The sequence below is a fragment of the Borostomias antarcticus genome, assembly GCF_949987555.1.
Source record: "Borostomias antarcticus genome assembly, chromosome: 25".
Classification (NCBI taxonomy): domain Eukaryota; kingdom Metazoa; phylum Chordata; class Actinopteri; order Stomiiformes; family Stomiidae; genus Borostomias; species Borostomias antarcticus.
Window position 1 is genome coordinate 192133 of NC_140258.1, and position 23543 is coordinate 215675.

The window sequence follows — 23543 nt, forward strand, 5'->3', positions numbered from 1 at the left end:
GTGTCTGAACCTTTTGTACATCACATAGTCTGTATCTTCTGCCTGGACTATATTCTGCACTACTGCAATAGAATCTCCCACCTCAATACAATTATCCCCCTGCTTTGTAGACAAGCTAAAACGACTACTGGAGACCTTTGTGTACTGTACAGCAACACTGAAATATTGGGGGAGTGGACCATCAGTATGAATAATGTTCTGTAAGACTGGTTCATCTGTTGATAATGGAACCTCAAAATGTGGCTGTTCTGACAACCTTTTGACCACCTGTTGTAGAGGTTGGTGTGGCTTGCGTAAAAGATGCTTTATTTGGCCAAGATAATTCTCAAAAGGGAATCCTGAAACATTATCTAAAGGTCCAAATTGCTTGTATTCATCGGCTAAATGTATAAGCTGGTGTACACTGAACACAATCTCATCCCTGCCATATAACTGTCCAAAGTGTTCCACAAAGGAAATCATCAATCTATGCGCCAATTCAACCATTTGGCCAGAAATTCCTGGAGACAAAAACAAATACATGGCCACTGAAAACAACATGAAGTTGTCATAAAGCTCACTGGGAAGACAATCCTTCAGAACTACAGGGCCCCAGTACAATATGAAGGATCGGAGCTCTGTAGCTTTCCAACGATCCAGCTCATTCAAACCTCTTGGCTTGCGATTGAATTCACAAGGGGTGTGGGAATGTAACCCCCGCAGTTTGCTTGATATACTGTTAACAGTTTGTGAAGGAAGCCTAGTGGCTAGATTGCCCTTTAACCACATATTCAACTGTTTTCTCATCACCCCAAGACAACAGAGGTGCATATAATCAATTGGAAATGAAGAAACCATCTTTACTGTTCCTGTTAAAGGACTGAGTGTTTGTTTCAAGTGATGTTCCTCATCAGTCATATCACAATAACTCGAGTCTGTCCTGAGCCTGACATTTGTTTCAGGATAAGTCATTTTCTTCCTCCACAGACCGTATTGATCACACTTGTCGCATCCTGAATAGCCATTATGTGACTTGACATTCTTAACGAAGGCTCTGGCTGGAGCATCACACACAAATGAGGAAACCAGTACTTTCAATCTCTTACCACTATGAACAACGCCACTAGCCAGTACATTTTTTTTCAGGTCGCTAACAAATTGCTGGACTGACCTGGGCTGGGCTGACCTGGGCTGTACTGGGCTGACCGGGGAAGTACTGGGCTGGGCTGACCTGGGCTGGGCTGACCTCAGCTGGACTGGGCTGACCTGGGCTGCCAGTATGCTACTGCATATGAGCTATGCAGGGCTGGACTGGACTGGACTGGACTGACCTGAGCTGGGGCTGGGCTGACCTGAGCTGGGGCTGGGTTGCGGCTGGGCTGACCTGAGCTGAGCTGGGGCTAGGGCTAGGTTGGGGCTGGGCTGACCTGAGCTGGGGCTAGGTTAGGGCTGGGCTGGGCTGACCTGAGCTGGGTCTAGGTTGGGGCTGGGCTGACCTGAGCTGGGGTTGGGCTGACCTGAGCTGAGCTGGGGCTGGACTGACCTGGTGCTGGGCTGATGCTGATTAAAAGAGGTAAAGAGAGGTGGTGCTAATTATATTACTTGGCCTTGTAGTGAATCCCCTTGACTTGTAGTAAAATCCTGAAATTAGAGGAAACAAAGCAGAATAAAAAATGATGCATAAACCAACAGTAAAAATATATATCAGCATATATATCTATGCAACAATTGTATCTAAATATCCTATATGAAGCTTTAACTTTACTAGCTAAAGCCAAGTTAGCAACCAAGAAGGCTGGTTAGAGGATACCACTGTTAGCTGACCAAAAACGCACAACAAAGTCATCTATGCACAATTTTACCCAAATATTCCATATAATGCTTTATCTTGACTGTATCAGACCAAATTCGATGTCATGTCTGAAGGATGGTAGAGATTTCTTACGGATTTGTGATTTCTTTGACTCCTCTTCGTATGGGGAAAATAAATGGCCGTTGGAACATTAAATGCAAAAGTTTGGGGACCTCAAGTCCCGTGAGATCTGGTTGGCCTCGCGAGCTGCGCAAGGTGGAGGGAGCACCACACATTGAAACAATGTCAATTCATTGTAGGGCATTTCAACATTGAAAAACCAGCATCTATATTAAATTGATTCAACAACACTTTTTCAATCGTTGAAATGGTATCTGTAATAAAACATTGAATTAACATAGATTTTTCAACCTCAACCAAAAATAACCAATTTGACCAAAATCCAACGTTGAATCAATGTCTTTTGCTATCTGGGATTGCTGTTGTACACCGACCTGTGGCGGCTGTACGGTTGGGAGTAGGAGGCTGATCTCAGAGTATGTTCATGCCACCCTTTGGTACTTGAGGACCCCCGCTTTATAGCCTCCTAGCCCCCACCACTTTGGAGAAATGTGGCGTGTTCCACCGCCATAGGTCGGTGTACAACCGCAATAGGTTTACATGTTACAATTAAAATTGCTCGGATTGGCTCGAAACCTATGCACAGTAACAGTACACCATGAAGACATGAACATACTGCAATATCAGCCTCCTAGACCAATAATCTTTGGAGATATTGACCCGTACACTCACCATGTAAACCTATTGCTGTTGTACACCGACCTGTGGCGGCTGTACGCGGCTGTTTCTCATGATTGGTTGGGAGTAGGAGGCTGATCTCAGAGTATGTTCATGCCACCCTTTGGTACTTGAGGATTCCGGCTTTATAGCCTCCTAGCCTCCACCACTTTGGAGAAATGTGGCATGTATCGCCGCCATAGGTCGGTGTACAACCGCAATAGGTTTACATGTTAAAATTAAAATTGCTCGGATTGGCTCGAAACCTATGCACAGTAACAGTACACCATGGAGACATGAACATACTGCAATATCAGCCTCCTAGACCAAGAATCTTTGGAGATATTGACCCGTACACTCACCATGTAAACCTATTGCTGTTGTACACCCACCTGTGGCGGCTGTACGCGGCTGTTTCTCATGATTGGTTGGGAGTAGGAGGCTGATCTCAGAGTATGTTCATGCCACCCTTTGGTACTTGAGGACCCCCGCTTTATAGCCTCCTAGCACCCACCACTTTGGAGAAATGTGGCGTGTACCGCCGCCATAGGTCGGTGTACAACCGCAATAGGTTTACATGTTAAAATAAAAATTGCTCGGATTGGCTCGAAACCTATGCACAGTAACAGTCCACCATGAAGACATGAACATACTGCAATATCAGCCTCCTAGACCAATAATCTTTGGAGATATTGACCCGTACACTAACCATGTAAACCTATTGCTGTTGTACACCGACCTGTGGCGGCTGTACGCGGCTGTTTCTCATGATTGGTTGGGAGTAGGAGGCTGATCTCAGAGTATGTTCATGCCACCCTTTGGTACTTGAGGATTCCGGCTTTATAGCCTCCTAGCCCCCACCACTTTGGAGAAATGTGGCATGTATCGCCGCCATAGGTCGGTGTACAACCGCAATAGGTTTACATGTTAAAATTAAAATTGCTTGGATTGGCTCGAAACCTATGCACAGTAACAGTACACCATGAAGACATGAACATACTGCAATATCAGCCTACTAGACCAAGAATCTTTGGAGATATTGACCCGTACACTCACCATGTAAACCTATTGCTGTTGTACACCGACCTGTGGCGGCTGTACGCGGCTGTTTCTCATGATTGGTTGGGAGTAGGAGGCTGATCTCAGAGTATGTTCATGCCACCCTTTGGTACTTGAGGACCCCCGCTTTATAGCTTCCTAGCCCCCACCACTTTGGAGAAATGTGGCGTGTACCGCCGCCATAGGTCGGTGTACAACCGCAATAGGTTTACATGTTAAAATAAAAATTGCTCGGATTGGCTCGAAACCTATGCACAGTAACTGTACACCATGAAGACATGAACAAACTGCAATATCAGCCTCCTAGACCAATAATCTTTGGAGATATTGACCCGTACACTAACCATGTAAACCTATTGCTGTTGTACACCGACCTGTGGCGGCTGTACGCGGCTGTTTCTCATGATTGGTTGGGAGTAGGAGGCTGATCTCAGAGTATGTTCATGCCACCCTTTGGTACTTGAGGATTCCCGCTTTATAGCCTCCTAGCCCCCACCACTTTGGAGAAATGTGGCGTGTACTGCCGCCATAGGTCGGTGTACAACCGCAATAAGTTTACATGTTAAAATTAAAATTGCTCGGATTGGCTCGAAACCTATGCACAGTAACAGTCCACCATGGAGACATGAACATACTGCAATATCAGCCTCCTAGACCAAGAATCCTTGGAGATATTGACCCGTACACTCACCATGTAAACCTATTGCTGTTGTACACCGACCTGTGGCGGCTGTACGGTTGGGAGTAGGAGGCTGATCTCAGAGTATGTTCATGCCACCCTTTGGTACTTGAGGACCCCCGCTTTATAGCTTCCTAGCCCCCACCACTTTGGAGAAATGTGGCGTGTTCCACCGCCATAGGTCGGTGTACAACCGCAATAGGTTTACATGTTACAATTAAAATTGCTCGGATTGGCTCGAAACCTATGCACAGTAACAGTACACCATGAAGACATGAACATACTGCAATATCAGCCTCCTAGACCAAGAATCTTTGGAGATATTGACCCGTACACTCACCATGTAAACCTATTGCTGTTGTACACCGACCTGTGGCGGCTGTACGCGACTGTTTCTCATGATTGGTTGGGAGTAGGAGGCTGATCTCAGAGTATGTTCATGCCACCCTTTGGTACTTGAGGATTCCGGCTTTATAGCCTCCTAGCCCCCACCACTTTGGAGAAATGTGGCATGTATCGCCGCCATAGGTCGGTGTACAACCGCAATAGGTTTACATGTTAAAATTAAAATTGCTCGGATTGGCTCGAAACCTATGCACAGTAACAGTACACCATGGAGACATGAACATACTGCAATATCAGCCTCCTAGACCAAGAATCTTTGGAGATATTGACCCGTACACTCACCATGTAAACCTATTGCTGTTGTACACCGACCTGTGGCGGCTGTACGCGGCTGTTTCTCATGATTGGTTTGGAGTAGGAGGCTGATCTCAGAGTATGTTCATGCCACCCTTTGGTACTTGAGGACCCCTGCTTTATAGCCTCCTAGCCCCCACCACTTTGGAGAAATGTGGCGTGTACCGCCGCCATAGGTCGGTGTACAACCGCAATAGGTTTACATGTTAAAATTAAAATTGCTCGGATTGGCTCGAAACCTATGCACAGTAACAGTTCACCATGGAGACATGAACATACTGCAATATCAGCCTCCTAGACCAAGAATCTTTGGAGATATTGACCCGTACACTCACCATGTAAACCTATTGCTGTTGTACACCCTCCTGTGGCGGCTGTACGCGGCTGTTTCTCATGATTGGTTGGGAGTAGGAGGCTGATCTCAGAGTATGTTCATGCCACCCTTTGGTACTTGAGGACCCCCGCTTTATAGCCTCCTAGCACCCACCACTTTGGAGAAATGTGGCGTGTACCGCCGCCATAGGTCGGTGTACAACCGCAATAGGTTTACATGTTAAAATAAAAATTGCTCGGATTGGCTCGAAACCTATGCACAGTAACTGTACACCATGAAGACATGAACATACTGCAATATCAGCCTCCTAGACCAATAATCTTTGGAGATATTGACCCGTACACTAACCATGTAAACCTATTGCTGTTGTACACCGACCTGTGGCGGCTGTACGCGGCTGTTTCTCATGATTGGTTGGGAGTAGGAGGCTGATCTCAGAGTATGTTCATGCCACCCTTTGGTACTTGAGGATTCCCGCTTTATAGCCTCCTAGCCCCCACCACTTTGGAGAAATTTGGCGTGTACCGCCGCCATAGGTCGGTGTACAACCGCAATAAGTTTACATGTTAAAATTAAAATTGCTCGGATTGGCTCGAAACCTATGCACAGTAACAGTCCACCATGGAGACATGAACATACTGCAATATCAGCCTCCTAGACCAAGAATCCTTGGAGATATTGACCCGTACACTCACCATGTAAACCTATTGCTGTTGTACACCGACCTGTGGCGGCTGTACGGTTGGGAGTAGGAGGCTGATCTCAGAGTATGTTCATGCCACCCTTTGGTACTTGAGGACCCCCGCTTTATAGCCTCCTAGCCCCCACCACTTTGGAGAAATGTGGCGTGTTCCACCGCCATAGGTCGGTGTACAACCGCAATAGGTTTACATGTTACAATTAAAATTGCTCGGATTGGCTCGAAACCTATGCACAGTAACAGTACACCATGAAGACATGAACATACTGCAATATCAGCCTCCTAGACCAATAATCTTTGGAGATATTGACCCGTACACTCACCATGTAAACCTATTGCTGTTGTACACCGACCTGTGGCGGCTGTACGCGGCTGTTTCTCATGATTGGTTGGGAGTAGGAGGCTGATCTCAGAGTATGTTCATGCCACCCTTTGGTACTTGAGGATTCCGGCTTTATAGCCTCCTAGCCCCCACCACTTTGGAGAAATGTGGCATGTATCGCCGCCATAGGTCGGTGTACAACCGCAATAGGTTTACATGTTAAAATTAAAATTGCTCGGATTGGCTCGAAACCTATGCACAGTAACAGTACACCATGGAGACATGAACATACTGCAATATCAGCCTCCTAGACCAAGAATCTTTGGAGATATTGACCCGTACACTCACCATGTAAACCTATTGCTGTTGTACACCGACCTGTGGCGGCTGTACGCGGCTGTTTCTCATGATTGGTTGGGAGTAGGAGGCTGATCTCAGAGTATGTTCATGCCACCCTTTGGTACTTGAGGACCCCTGCTTTATAGCCTCCTAGCCCCCACCACTTTGGAGAAATGTGGCGTGTACCGCCGCCATAGGTCGGTGTACAACCGCAATAGGTTTACATGTTAAAATTAAAATTGCTCGGATTGGCTCGAAACCTATGCACAGTAACAGTACACCATGGAGACATGAACATACTGCAATATCAGCCTCCTAGACCAAGAATCTTTGGAGATATTGACCCGTACACTCACCATGTAAACCTATTGCTGTTGTACACCCACCTGTGGCGGCTGTACGCGGCTGTTTCTCATGATTGGTTGGGAGTAGGAGGCTGATCTCAGAGGATGTTCATGCCACCCTTTGGTACTTGAGGATTCCCGCTTTATAGCCTCCTAGCCCCCACCACTTTGGAGAAATGTGGCGTGTACCGCCGCCATAGGTCGGTGTACAACCGCAATAAGTTTACATGTTAAAATTAAAATTGCTCGGATTGGCTCGAAACCTATGCACAGTAACTGTACACCATGAAGACATGAACATACTGCAATATCAGCCTCCTAGACCAATAATCTTTGGAGATATTGACCCGTACACTAACCATGTAAACCTATTGCTGTTGTACACCGACCTGTGGCGGCTGTACGCGGCTGTTTCTCATGATTGGTTGGGAGTAGGAGGCTGATCTCAGAGTATGTTCATGCCACCCTTTGGTACTTGAGGATTCCCGCTTTATAGCCTCCTAGCCCCCACCACTTTGGAGAAATGTGGCGTGTACCGCCGCCATAGGTCGGTGTACAACCGCAATAAGTTTACATGTTAAAATTAAAATTGCTCGGATTGGCTCGAAACCTATGCACAGTAACAGTACACCATGGAGACATGAACATACTGCAATATCAGCCTCCTAGACCAAGAATCCTTGGAGATATTGACCCGTACACTCACCATGTAAACCTATTGCTGTTGTACACCGACCTGTGGCGGCTGTACGGTTGGGAGTAGGAGGCTGATCTCAGAGTATGTTCATGCCACCCTTTGGTACTTGAGGACCCCCGCTTTATAGCCTCCTAGCCCCCACCACTTTGGAGAAATGTGGCGTGTTCCACCGCCATAGGTCGGTGTACAACCGCAATAGGTTTACATGTTACAATTAAAATTGCTCGGATTGGCTCGAAACCTATGCACAGTAACAGTACACCATGAAGACATGAACATACTGCAATATCAGCCTCCTAGACCAATAATCTTTGGAGATATTGACCCGTACACTCACCATGTAAACCTATTGCTGTTGTACACCGACCTGTGGCGGCTGTACGCGGCTGTTTCTCATGATTGGTTGGGAGTAGGAGGCTGATCTCAGAGTATGTTCATGCCACCCTTTGGTACTTGAGGATTCCCGCTTTATAGCCTCCTAGCCCCCACCACTTTGGAGAAATGTGGCGTGTACCGCCGCCATAGGTCGGTGTACAACCGCAATAAGTTTACATGTTAAAATTAAAATTGCTCGGATTGGCTCGAAACCTATGCACAGTAACAGTCCACCATGAAGACATGAACATACTGCAATATCAGCCTCCTAGACCAAGAATCCTTGGAGATATTGACCCGTACACTCACCATGTAAACCTATTGCTGTTGTACACCGACCTGTGGCGGCTGTACGGTTGGGAGTAGGAGGCTGATCTCAGAGTATGTTCATGCCACCCTTTGGTACTTGAGGACCCCCGCTTTATAGCCTCCTAGCCCCCACTACTTTGGAGAAATGTGGCGTGTTCCACCGCCATAGGTCGGTGTACAACCGCAATAGGTTTACATGTTACAATTAAAATTGCTCGGATTGGCTCGAAACCTATGCACAGTAACAGTCCACCATGGAGACATGAACATACTGCAATATCAGCCTCCTAGACCAATAATCTTTGGAGATATTGACCCGTACACTCACCATGTAAACCTATTGCTGTTGTACACCGACCTGTGGCGGCTGTACGCGGCTGTTTCTCATGATTGGTTGGGAGTAGGAGGCTGATCTCAGAGTATGTTCATGCCACCCTTTGGTACTTGAGGATTCCGGCTTTATAGCCTCCTAGCCCCCACCACTTTGGAGAAATGTGGCATGTATCGCCGCCATAGGTCGGTGTACAACCGCAATAGGTTTACATGTTAAAATTAAAATTGCTCGGATTGGCTCGAAACCTATGCACAGTAACAGTACACCATGAAGACATGAACATACTGCAATATCAGCCTCCTAGACCAAGAATCTTTGGAGATATTGACCCGTACACTCACCATGTAAACCTATTGCTGTTGTACACCGACCTGTGGCGGCTGTACGCGGCTGTTTCTCATGATTGGTTGGGAGTAGGAGGCTGATCTCAGAGTATGTTCATGCCACCCTTTGGTACTTGAGGATTCCGGCTTTATAGCCTCCTAGCCCCCACCACTTTGGAGAAATGTGGCATGTATCGCCGCCATAGGTCGGTGTACAACCGCAATAGGTTTACATGTTAAAATTAAAATTGCTCGGATTGGCTCGAAACCTATGCACAGTAACAGTACACCATGAAGACATGAACATACTGCAATATCAGCCTCCTAGACAAAGAATCTTTGGAGATATTGACCCGTACACTCACCATGTAAACCTATTGCTGTTGTACACCGACCTGTGGCGGCTGTACGCGGCTGTTTCTCATGATTGGTTGGGAGTAGGAGGCTGATCTCAGAGTATGTTCATGCCACCCTTTGGTACTTGAGGACCCCCGCTTTATAGCCTCCTGGCCCCCACCACTTTGGAGAAATGTGGCGTGTACCGCCGCCATAGGTCGGTGTACAACCGCAATAGGTTTACATGTTAAAATAAAAATTGCTCGGATTGGCTCGAAACCTATGCACAGTAACTGTACACCATGAAGACATGAACATACTGCAATATCAGCCTCCTAGACCAATAATCTTTGGAGATATTGACCCGTACACTAACCATGTAAACCTATTGCTGTTGTACACCGACCTGTGGCGGCTGTACGCGGCTGTTTCTCATGATTGGTTGGGAGTAGGAGGCTGATCTCAGAGTATGTTCATGCCACCCTTTGGTACTTGAGGATTCCCGCTTTATAGCCTCCTAGCCCCCACCACTTTGGAGAAATGTGGCGTGTACCGCCGCCATAGGTCGGTGTACAACCGCAATAAGTTTACATGTTAAAATTAAAATTGCTCGGATTGGCTCGAAACCTATGCACAGTAACAGTCCACCATGAAGACATGAACATACTGCAATATCAGCCTCCTAGACCAAGAATCCTTGGAGATATTGACCCGTACACTCACCATGTAAACCTATTGCTGTTGTACACCGACCTGTGGCGGCTGTACGCGGCTGTTTCTCATGATTGGTTGGGAGTAGGAGGCTGATCTCAGAGTATGTTCATGCCACCCTTTGGTACTTGAGGATTCCGGCTTTATAGCCTCCTAGCCCCCACCACTTTGGAGAAATGTGGCATGTATCGCCGCCATAGGTCGGTGTACAACCGCAATAGGTTTACATGTTAAAATTAAAATTGCTCGGATTGGCTCGAAACCTATGCACAGTAACAGTACACCATGAAGACATGAACATACTGCAATATCAGCCTCCTAGACAAAGAATCTTTGGAGATATTGACCCGTACACTCACCATGTAAACCTATTGCTGTTGTACACCGACCTGTGGCGGCTGTACGCGGCTGTTTCTCATGATTGGTTGGGAGTAGGAGGCTGATCTCAGAGTATGTTCATGCCACCCTTTGGTACTTGAGGACCCCCGCTTTATAGCCTCCTAGCCCCCACCACTTTGGAGAAATGTGGCGTGTACCGCCGCCATAGGTCGGTGTACAACCGCAATAGGTTTACATGTTAAAATAAAAATTGCTCGGATTGGCTCGAAACCTATGCACAGTAACTGTACACCATGAAGACATGAACATACTGCAATATCAGCCTCCTAGACCAATAATCTTTGGAGATATTGACCCGTACACTAACCATGTAAACCTATTGCTGTTGTACACCGACCTGTGGCGGCTGTACGCGGCTGTTTCTCATGATTGGTTGGGAGTAGGAGGCTGATCTCAGAGTATGTTCATGCCACCCTTTGGTACTTGAGGATTCCCGCTTTATAGCCTCCTAGCCCCCACCACTTTGGAGAAATGTGGCGTGTACTGCCGCCATAGGTCGGTGTACAACCGCAATAGGTTTACATGTTAAAATTAAAATTGCTCGGATTGGCTCGAAACCTATGCACAGTAACAGTCCACCATGGAGACATGAACATACTGCAATATCAGCCTCCTAGACCAAGAATCCTTGGAGATATTGACCCGTACACTCACCATGTAAACCTATTGCTGTTGTACACCGACCTGTGGCGGCTGTACGGTTGGGAGTAGGAGGCTGATCTCAGAGTATGTTCATGCCACCCTTTGGTACTTGAGAACCCCCGCTTTATAGCCTCCTAGCCCCCACCACTTTGGAGAAATGTGGCGTGTTCCACCGCCATAGGTCGGTGTACAACCGCAATAGGTTTACATGTTACAATTAAAATTGCTCGGATTGGCTCGAAACCTATGCACAGTAACAGTACACCATGAAGACATGAACATACTGCAATATCAGCCTCCTAGACCAAGAATCTTTGGAGATATTGACCCGTACACTCACCATGTAAACCTATTGCTGTTGTACACCGACCTGTGGCGGCTGTACGCGGCTGTTTCTCATGATTGGTTGGGAGTAGGAGGCTGATCTCAGAGTATGTTCATGCCACCCTTTGGTACTTGAGGATTCCGGCTTTATAGCCTCCTAGCCTCCACCACTTTGGAGAAATGTGGCATGTATCGCCGCCATAGGTCGGTGTACAACCGCAATAGGTTTACATGTTAAAATTAAAATTGCTCGGATTGGCTCGAAACCTATGCACAGTAACAGTACACCATGGAGACATGAACATACTGCAATATCAGCCTCCTAGACCAAGAATCTTTGGAGATATTGACCCGTACACTCACCATGTAAACCTATTGCTGTTGTACACCCACCTGTGGCGGCTGTACGCGGCTGTTTCTCATGATTGGTTGGGAGTAGGAGGCTGATCTCAGAGTATGTTCATGCCACCCTTTGGTACTTGAGGACCCCCGCTTTATAGCCTCCTAGCACCCACCACTTTGGAGAAATGTGGCGTGTACCGCCGCCATAGGTCGGTGTACAACCGCAATAGGTTTACATGTTAAAATAAAAATTGCTCGGATTGGCTCGAAACCTATGCACAGTAACTGTACACCATGAAGACATGAACATACTGCAATATCAGCCTCCTAGACCAATAATCTTTGGAGATATTGACCCGTACACTAACCATGTAAACCTATTGCTGTTGTACACCGACCTGTGGCGGCTGTACGCGGCTGTTTCTCATGATTGGTTGGGAGTAGGAGGCTGATCTCAGAGTATGTTCATGCCACCCTTTGGTACTTGAGGACCCCCGCTTTATAGCCTCCTAGCCCCCACCACTTTGGAGAAATGTGGCGTGTTCCACCGCCATAGGTCGGTGTACAACCGCAATAGGTTTACATGTTACAATTAAAATTGCTCGGATTGGATCGAAACCTATGCACAGTAACAGTACACCATGAAGACATGAACATACTGCAATATCAGCCTCCTAGACCAATAATCTTTGGAGATATTGACCCGTACACTCACCATGTAAACCTATTGCTGTTGTACACCGACCTGTGGCGGCTGTACGCGGCTGTTTCTCATGATTGGTTGGGAGTAGGAGGCTGATCTCAGAGTATGTTCATGCCACCCTTTGGTACTTGAGGATTCCGGCTTTATAGCCTCCTAGCCCCCACCACTTTGGAGAAATGTGGCATGTATCGCCGCCATAGGTCGGTGTACAACCGCAATAGGTTTACATGTTAAAATTAAAATTGCTCGGATTGGCTCGAAACCTATGCACAGTAACAGTACACCATGAAGACATGAACATACTGCAATATCAGCCTCCTAGACCAATAATCTTTGGAGATATTGACCCGTACACTCACCATGTAAACCTATTGCTGTTGTACACCGACCTGTGGCGGCTGTACGCGGCTGTTTCTCATGATTGGTTGGGAGTAGAAGGCTGATCTCAGAGTATGTTCATGCCACCCTTTGGTACTTGAGGATTCCGGCTTTATAGCCTCCTAGCCTCCACCACTTTGGAGAAATGTGGCATGTATCGCCGCCATAGGTCGGTGTACAACCGCAATAGGTTTACATGTTAAAATTAAAATTGCTCGGATTGGCTCGAAACCTATGCACAGTAACAGTACACCATGGAGACATGAACATACTGCAATATCAGCCTCCTAGACCAAGAATCTTTGGAGATATTGACCCGTACACTCACCATGTAAACCTATTGCTGTTGTACACCCACCTGTGGCGGCTGTACGCGGCTGTTTCTCATGATTGGTTGGGAGTAGGAGGCTGATCTCAGAGTATGTTCATGCCACCCTTTGGTACTTGAGGACCCCCGCTTTATAGCCTCCTAGCACCCACCACTTTGGAGAAATGTGGCGTGTACCGCCGCCATAGGTCGGTGTACAACCGCAATAGGTTTACATGTTACAATTAAAATTGCTCGGATTGGCTCGAAACCTATGCACAGTAACAGTACACCATGAAGACATGAACATACTGCAATATCAGCCTCCTAGACCAAGAATCTTTGGAGATATTGACCCGTACACTCACCATGTAAACCTATTGCTGTTGTACACCGACCTGTGGCGGCTGTACGCGGCTGTTTCTCATGATTGGTTGGGAGTAGGAGGCTGATCTCAGAGTATGTTCATGCCACCCTTTGGTACTTGAGGATTCCGGCTTTATAGCCTCCTAGCCCCCACCACTTTGGAGAAATGTGGCATGTATCGCCGCCATAGGTCGGTGTACAACCGCAATAGGTTTACATGTTAAAATTAAAATTGCTCGGATTGGCTCGAAACCTATGCACAGTAACAGTACACCATGAAGACATGAACATACTGCAATATCAGCCTCCTAGACCAAGAATCTTTGGAGATATTGACCCGTACACTCACCATGTAAACCTATTGCTGTTGTACACCGACCTGTGGCGGCTGTACGCGGCTGTTTCTCATGATTGGTTGGGAGTAGGAGGCTGATCTCAGAGTATGTTCATGCCACCCTTTGGTACTTGAGGATTCCGGCTTTATAGCCTCCTAGCCCCCACCACTTTGGAGAAATGTGGCATGTATCGCCGCCATAGGTCGGTGTACAACCGCAATAGGTTTACATGTTAAAATTAAAATTGCTCGGATTGGCTCGAAACCTATGCACAGTAACAGTACACCATGAAGACATGAACATACTGCAATATCAGCCTCCTAGACAAAGAATCTTTGGAGATATTGACCCGTACACTCACCATGTAAACCTATTGCTGTTGTACACCGACCTGTGGCGGCTGTACGCGGCTGTTTCTCATGATTGGTTGGGAGTAGGAGGCTGATCTCAGAGTATGTTCATGCCACCCTTTGGTACTTGAGGACCCCCGCTTTATAGCCTCCTAGCCCCCACCACTTTGGAGAAATGTGGCGTGTACCGCCGCCATAGGTCGGTGTACAACCGCAATAGGTTTACATGTTAAAATAAAAATTGCTCGGATTGGCTCGAAACCTATGCACAGTAACTGTACACCATGAAGACATGAACATACTGCAATATCAGCCTCCTAGACCAATAATCTTTGGAGATATTGACCCGTACACTAACCATGTAAACCTATTGCTGTTGTACACCGACCTGTGGCGGCTGTACGCGGCTGTTTCTCATGATTGGTTGGGAGTAGGAGGCTGATCTCAGAGTATGTTCATGCCACCCTTTGGTACTTGAGGATTCCCGCTTTATAGCCTCCTAGCCCCCACCACTTTGGAGAAATGTGGCGTGTACTGCCGCCATAGGTCGGTGTACAACCGCAATAGGTTTACATGTTAAAATTAAAATTGCTCGGATTGGCTCGAAACCTATGCACAGTAACAGTCCACCATGGAGACATGAACATACTGCAATATCAGCCTCCTAGACCAAGAATCCTTGGAGATATTGACCCGTACACTCACCATGTAAACCTATTGCTGTTGTACACCGACCTGTGGGGGCTGTACGCGGCTGTTTCTCATGATTGGTTGGGAGTAGGAGGCTGATCTCAGAGTATGTTCATGCCACCCTTTGGTACTTGAGGATTCCGGCTTTATAGCCTCCTAGCCCCCACCACTTTGGAGAAATGTGGCATGTATCGCCGCCATAGGTCGGTGTACAACCGCAATAGGTTTACATGTTAAAATTAAAATTGCTCGGATTGGCTCGAAACCTATGCACAGTAACAGTACACCATGAAGACATGAACATACTGCAATATCAGCCTCCTAGACCAAGAATCTTTGGAGATATTGACCCGTACACTCACCATGTAAACCTATTGCTGTTGTACACCGACCTGTGGCGGCTGTACGCGGCTGTTTCTCATGATTGGTTGGGAGTAGGAGGCTGATCTCAGAGTATGTTCATGCCACCCTTTGGTACTTGAGGATTCCGGCTTTATAGCCTCCTAGCCCCCACCACTTTGGAGAAATGTGGCATGTATCGCCGCCATAGGTCGGTGTACAACCGCAATAGGTTTACATGTTAAAATTAAAATTGCTCGGATTGGCTCGAAACCTATGCACAGTAACAGTACACCATGAAGACATGAACATACTGCAATATCAGCCTCCTAGACAAAGAATCTTTGGAGATATTGACCCGTACACTCACCATGTAAACCTATTGCTGTTGTACACCGACCTGTGGCGGCTGTACGCGGCTGTTTCTCATGATTGGTTGGGAGTAGGAGGCTGATCTCAGAGTATGTTCATGCCACCCTTTGGTACTTGAGGACCCCCGCTTTATAGCCTCCTAGCCCCCACCACTTTGGAGAAATGTGGCGTGTACCGCCGCCATAGGTCGGTGTACAACCGCAATAGGTTTACATGTTAAAATAAAAATTGCTCGGATTGGCTCGAAACCTATGCACAGTAACTGTACACCATGAAGACATGAACATACTGCAATATCAGCCTCCTAGACCAATAATCTTTGGAGATATTGACCCGTACACTAACCATGTAAACCTATTGCTGTTGTACACCGACCTGTGGCGGCTGTACGCGGCTGTTTCTCATGATTGGTTGGGAGTAGGAGGCTGATCTCAGAGTATGTTCATGCCACCCTTTGGTACTTGAGGATTCCCGCTTTATAGCCTCCTAGCCCCCACCACTTTGGAGAAATGTGGCGTGTACTGCCGCCATAGGTCGGTGTACAACCGCAATAGGTTTACATGTTATAATTAAAATTGCTCGGATTGGCTCGAAACCTATGCACAGTAACAGTCCACCATGGAGACATGAACATACTGCAATATCAGCCTCCTAGACCAAGAATCCTTGGAGATATTGACCCGTACACTCACCATGTAAACCTATTGCTGTTGTACACCGACCTGTGGCGGCTGTACGGTTGGGAGTAGGAGGCTGATCTCAGAGTATGTTCATGCCACCCTTTGGTACTTGAGAACCCCCGCTTTATAGCCTCCTAGCCCCCACCACTTTGGAGAAATGTGGCGTGTTCCACCGCCATAGGTCGGTGTACAACCGCAATAGGTTTACATGTTACAATTAAAATTGCTCGGATTGGCTCGAAACCTATGCACAGTAACAGTACACCATGAAGACATGAACATACTGCAATATCAGCCTCCTAGACCAATAATCTTTGGAGATATTGACCCGTACACTAACCATGTAAACCTATTGCTGTTGTACACCGACCTGTGGCGGCTGTACGCGGCTGTTTCTCATGATTGGTTGGGAGTAGGAGGCTGATCTCAGAATATGTTCATGCCACCCTTTGGTACTTGAGGATTCCGGCTTTATAGCCTCCTAGCCTCCACCACTTTGGAGAAATGTGGCATGTATCGCCGCCATAGGTCGGTGTACAACCGCAATAGGTTTACATGTTAAAATTAAAATTGCTCGGATTGGCTCGAAACCTATGCACAGTAACAGTACACCATGGAGACATGAACATACTGCAATATCAGCCTCCTAGACCAAGAATCTTTGGAGATATTGACCCGTACACTCACCATGTAAACCTATTGCTGTTGTACACCCACCTGTGGCGGCTGTACGCGGCTGTTTCTCATGATTGGTTGGGAGTAGGAGGCTGATCTCAGAGTATGTTCATGCCACCCTTTGGTACTTGAGGACCCCCGCTTTATAGCCTCCTAGCACCCACCACTTTGGAGAAATGTGGCGTGTACCGCCGCCATAGGTCGGTGTACAACCGCAATAGGTTTACATGTTAAAATAAAAATTGCTCGGATTGGCTCGAAACCTATGCACAGTAACTGTACACCATGAAGACATGAACATACTGCAATATCAGCCTCCTAGACCAATAATCTTTGGAGATATTGACCCGTACACTAACCATGTAAACCTATTGCTGTTGTACACCGACCTGTGGCGGCTGTACGCGGCTGTTTCTCATGATTGGTTGGGAGTAGGAGGCTGATCTCAGAGTATGTTCATGCCACCCTTTGGTACTTGAGGACCCCCGCTTTATAGCCTCCTAGCCCCCACCACTTTGGAGAAATGTGGCGTGTTCCACCGCCATAGGTCGGTGTACAACCGCAATAGGTTTACATGTTAAAATTAAAATTGCTCGGATTGGCTCGAAACCTATGCACAGTAACAGTACACCATGAAGACATGAACATACTGCAATATCAGCCTCCTAGACCAAGAATCTTTGGAGATATTGACCCGTACACTCACCATGTAAACCTATTGCTGTTGTACACCGACCTGTGGCGGCTGTACGCGGCTGTTTCTCATGATTGGTTGGGAGTAGGAGGCTGATCTCAGAGTATGTTCATGCCACCCTTTGGTACTTGAGGATTCCGGCTTTATAGCCTCCTAGCCTCCACCACTTTGGAGAAATGTGGCATGTATCGCCGCCATAGGTCGGTGTACAACCGCAATAGGTTTACATGTTAAAATTAAAATTGCTCGGATTGGCTCGAAACCTATGCACAGTAACAGTACACCATGGAGACATGAACATACTGCAATATCAGCCTCCTAGACCAAGAATCTTTGGAGATATTGACCCGTACACTCACCATGTAAACCTATTGCTGTTGTACACCCACCTGTGGCGGCTGTACGCGGCTGTTTCTCATGATTGGTTGGGAGTAGGAGGCTGATCTCAGAGTATGTTCATGCCACCCTTTGGTACTTGAGGACCCCCGCTTTATAGCCTCCTAGCACCCACCACTTTGGAGAAATGTGGCGTGTACCGCCGCCATAGGTCGGTGTACAACCGCAATAGGTTTACATGTTAAAATAAAAATTGCTCGGATTGGCTCGAAACCTATGCACAGTAACTGTACACCATGAAGACATGAACATACTGCAATATCAGCCTCCTAGACCAATAATCTTTGGAGATATTGACCCGTACACTAACCATGTAAACCTATTGCTGTTGTACACCGACCTGTGGCGGCTGTACGCGGCTGTTTCTCATGATTGGTTGGGAGTAGGAGGCTGATCTCAGAGTATGTTCATGCCACCCTTTGGTACTTGAGGATTCCGGCTTTATAGCCTCCTAGCCCCCACCACTTTGGAGAAATGTGGCATGTATCGCCGCCATAGGTCGGTGTACAACCGCAATAGGTTTACATGTTAAAATTAAAATTGCTCGGATTGGCTCGAAACCTATGCACAGTAACAGTACACCATGAAGACATGAACATACTGCAATATCAGCCTCCTAGACAAAGAATCTTTGGAGATATTGACCCGTACACTCACCATGTAAACCTATTGCTGTTGTACACCGACCTGTGGCGGCTGTACGCGGCTGTTTCTCATGATTGGTTGGGAGTAGGAGGCTGATCTCAGAGTATGTTCATGCCACCCTTTGGTACTTGAGGACCCCCGCTTTATAGCCTCCTAGCCCCCACCACTTTGGAGAAATGTGGCGTGTACCGCCGCCATAGGTCGGTGTACAACCGCAATAGGTTTACATGTTAAAATAAAAATTGCTCGGATTGGCTCGAAACCTATGCACAGTAACTGTACACCATGAAGACATGAACATACTGCAATATCAGCCTCCTAGACCAATAATCTTTGGAGATATTGACCCGTACACTAACCATATAAACCTATTGCTGTTGTACACCGACCTGTGGCGGCTGTACGCGGCTGTTTCTCATGATTGGTTGGGAGTAGGAGGCTGATCTCAGAGTATGTTCATGCCACCCTTTGGTACTTGAGGATTCCCGCTTTATAGCCTCCTAGCCCCCACCACTTTGGAGAAATGTGGCGTGTACTGCCGCCATAGGTCGGTGTACAACCGCAATAGGTTTACATGTTAAAATTAAAATTGCTCGGATTGGCTCGAAACCTATGCACAGTAACAGTCCACCATGGAGACATGAACATACTGCAATATCAGCCTCCTAGACCAAGAATCCTTGGAGATATTGACCCGTACACTCACCATGTAAACCTATTGCTGTTGTACACCGACCTGTGGCGGCTGTACGGTTGGGAGTAGGAGGCTGATCTCAGAGTATGTTCATGCCACCCTTTGGTACTTGAGAACCCCCGCTTTATAGCCTCCTAGCCCCCACCACTTTGGAGAAATGTGGCGTGTTCCACCGCCATAGGTCGGTGTACAACCGCAATAGGTTTACATGTTACAATTAAAATTGCTCGGATTGGCTCGAAACCTATGCACAGTAACAGTACACCATGGAGACATGAACATACTGCAATATCAGCCTCCTAGACCAATAATCTTTGGAGATATTGACCCGTACACTCACCATGTAAACCTATTGCTGTTGTACACCGACCTGTGGCGGCTGTACGCGGCTGTTTCTCATGATTGGTTGGGAGTAGGAGGCTGATCTCAGAGTATGTTCATGCCACCCTTTGGTACTTGAGGACCCCCGCTTTATAGCCTCCTAGCCCCCACCACTTTGGAGAAATGTGGCGTGTTCCACCGCCATAGGTCGGTGTACAACCGCAATAGGTTTACATGTTAAAATTAAAATTGCTCGGATTGGCTCGAAACCTATGCACAGTAACAGTACACCATGAAGACATGAACATACTGCAATATCAGCCTCCTAGACCAAGAATCTTTGGAGATATTGACCCGTACACTCACCATGTAAACCTATTGCTGTTGTACACCGACCTGTGGCGGCTGTACGCGGCTGTTTCTCATGATTGGTTGGGAGTAGGAGGCTGATCTCAGAGTATGTTCATGCCACCCTTTGGTACTTGAGGATTCCGGCTTTATAGCCTCCTAGCCCCCACCACTTTGGAGAAATGTGGCATGTATCGCCGCCATAGGTCGGTGTACAACCGCAATAGGTTTACATGTTAAAATTAAAATTGCTCGGATTGGCTCGAAACCTATGCACAGTAACAGTACACCATGAAGACATGAACATACTGCAATATCAGCCTCCTAGACAAAGAATCTTTGGAGATATTGACCCGTACACTCACCATGTAAACCTATTGCTGTTGTACACCGACCTGTGGCGGCTGTACGCGGCTGTTTCTCATGATTGGTTGGGAGTAGGAGGCTGATCTCAGAGTATGTTCATGCCACCCTTTGGTACTTGAGGATTCCGGCTTTATAGCCTCCTAGCCCCCACCACTTTGGAGAAATGTGGCATGTATCGCCGCCATAGGTCGGTGTACAACCGCAATAGGTTTACATGTTAAAATTAAAATTGCTCGGATTGGCTCGAAACCTATGCACAGTAACAGTACACCATGAAGACATGAACATACTGCAATATCAGCCTCCTAGACAAAGAATCTTTGGAGATATTGACCCGTACACTCACCATGTAAACCTATTGCTGTTGTACACCGACCTGTGGCGGCTGTACGCGGCTGTTTCTCATGATTGGTTGGGAGTAGGAGGCTGATCTCAGAGTATGTTCATGCCACCCTTTGGTACTTGAGGACCCCCGCTTTATAGCCTCCTAGCCCCCACCACTTTGGAGAAATGTGGCGTGTACCGCCGCCATAGGTCGGTGTACAACCGCAATAGGTTTACATGTTAAAATAAAAATTGCTCGGATTGGCTCGAAACCTATGCACAGTAACTGTACACCATGAAGACATGAACATACTGCAATATCAGCCTCCTAGACCAATAATCTTTGGAGATATTGACCCGTACACTAACCATGTAAACCTATTGCTGTTGTACACCGACCTGTGGCGGCTGTACGCGGCTGTTTCTCATGATTGGTTGGGAGTAGGAGGCTGATCTCAGAGTATGTTCATGCCACCCTTTGGTACTTGAGGATTCCCGCTTTATAGCCTCCTAGCCCCCACCACTTTGGAGAAATGTGGCGTGTACTGCCGCCATAGGTCGGTGTACAACCGCAATAGGTTTACATGTTAAAATTAAAATTGCTCGGATTGGCTCGAAACCTATGCACAGTAACAGTCCACCATGGAGACATGAACATACTGCAATATCAGCCTCCTAGACCAAGAATCCTTGGAGATATTGACCCGTACACTCACCATGTAAACCTATTGCTGTTGTACACCGACCTGTGGCGGCTGTACGCGGCTGTTTCTCATGATTGGTTGGGAGTAGGAGGCTGATCTCAGAGTATGTTCATGCCACCCTTTGGTACTTGAGGATTCCGGCTTTATAGCCTCCTAGCCCCCACCACTTTGGAGAAATGTGGCATGTATCGCCGCCATAGGTCGGTGTACAACCGCAATAGGTTTACATGTTAAAATTAAAATTGCTCGGATTGGCTCGAAACCTATGCACAGTAACAGTACACCATGAAGACATGAACATACTGCAATATCAGCCTCCTAGACAAAGAATCTTTGGAGATATTGACCCGTACACTCACCATGTAAACCTATTGCTGTTGTACACCGACCTGTGGCGGCTGTACGCGGCTGTTTCTCATGATTGGTTGGGAGTAGGAGGCTGATCTCAGAGTATGTTCATGCCACCCTTTGGTACTTGAGGATTCCGGCTTTATAGCCTCCTAGCCCCCACCACTTTGGAGAAATGTGGCATGTATCGCCGCCATAGGTCGGTGTACAACCGCAATAGGTTTACATGTTAAAATTAAAATTGCTCGGATTGGCTCGAAACCTATGCACAGTAACAGTACACCATGAAGACATGAACATACTGCAATATCAGCCTCCTAGACAAAGAATCTTTGGAGATATTGACCCGTACACTCACCATGTAAACCTATTGCTGTTGTACACCGACCTGTGGCGGCTGTACGCGGCTGTTTCTCATGATTGGTTGGGAGTAGGAGGCTGATCTCAGAGTATGTTCATGCCACCCTTTGGTACTTGAGGACCCCCGCTTTATAGCCTCCTAGCCCCCACCACTTTGGAGAAATGTGGCGTGTACCGCCGCCATAGGTCGGTGTACAACCGCAATAGGTTTACATGTTAAAATAAAAATTGCTCGGATTGGCTCGAAACCTATGCACAGTAACTGTACACCATGAAGACATGAACATACTGCAATATCAGCCTCCTAGACCAATAATCTTTGGAGATATTGACCCGTACACTAACCATGTAAACCTATTGCTGTTGTACACCGACCTGTGGCGGCTGTACGCGGCTGTTTCTCATGATTGGTTGGGAGTAGGAGGCTGATCTCAGAGTATGTTCATGCCACCCTTTGGTACTTGAGGATTCCCGCTTTATAGCCTCCTAGCCCCCACCACTTTGGAGAAATGTGGCGTGTACTGCCGCCATAGGTCGGTGTACAACCGCAATAGGTTTACATGTTAAAATTAAAATTGCTCGGATTGGCTCGAAACCTATGCACAGTAACAGTCCACCATGGAGACATGAACATACTGCAATATCAGCCTCCTAGACCAAGAATCCTTGGAGATATTGACCCGTACACTCACCATGTAAACCTATTGCTGTTGTACACCGACCTGTGGCGGCTGTACGGTTGGGAGTAGGAGGCTGATCTCAGAGTATGTTCATGCCACCCTTTGGTACTTGAGAACCCCCGCTTTATAGCCTCCTAGCCCCCACCACTTTGGAGAAATGTGGCATGTATCGCCGCCATAGGTCGGTGTACAACCGCAATAGGTTTACATGTTAAAATTAAAATTGCTCGGATTGGCTCGAAACCTATGCACAGTAACAGTACACCATGGAGACATGAACATACTGCAATATCAGCCTCCTAGACCAATAATCTTTGGAGATATTGACCCGTACACTCACCATGTAAACCTATTGCTGTTGTACACCGACCTGTGGCGGCTGTACGCGGCTGTTTCTCATGATTGGTTGGGAGTAGGAGGCTGATCTCAGAGTATGTTCATGCCACCCTTTGGTACTTGAGGACCCCCGCTTTATAGCCTCCTAGCCCCCACCACTTTGGAGAAATGTGGCGTGTTCCACCGCCATAGGTCGGTGTACAACCGCAATAGGTTTACATGTTAAAATTAAAATTGCTCGGATTGGCTCGAAACCTATGCACAGTAACAGTACACCATGAAGACATGAACATAC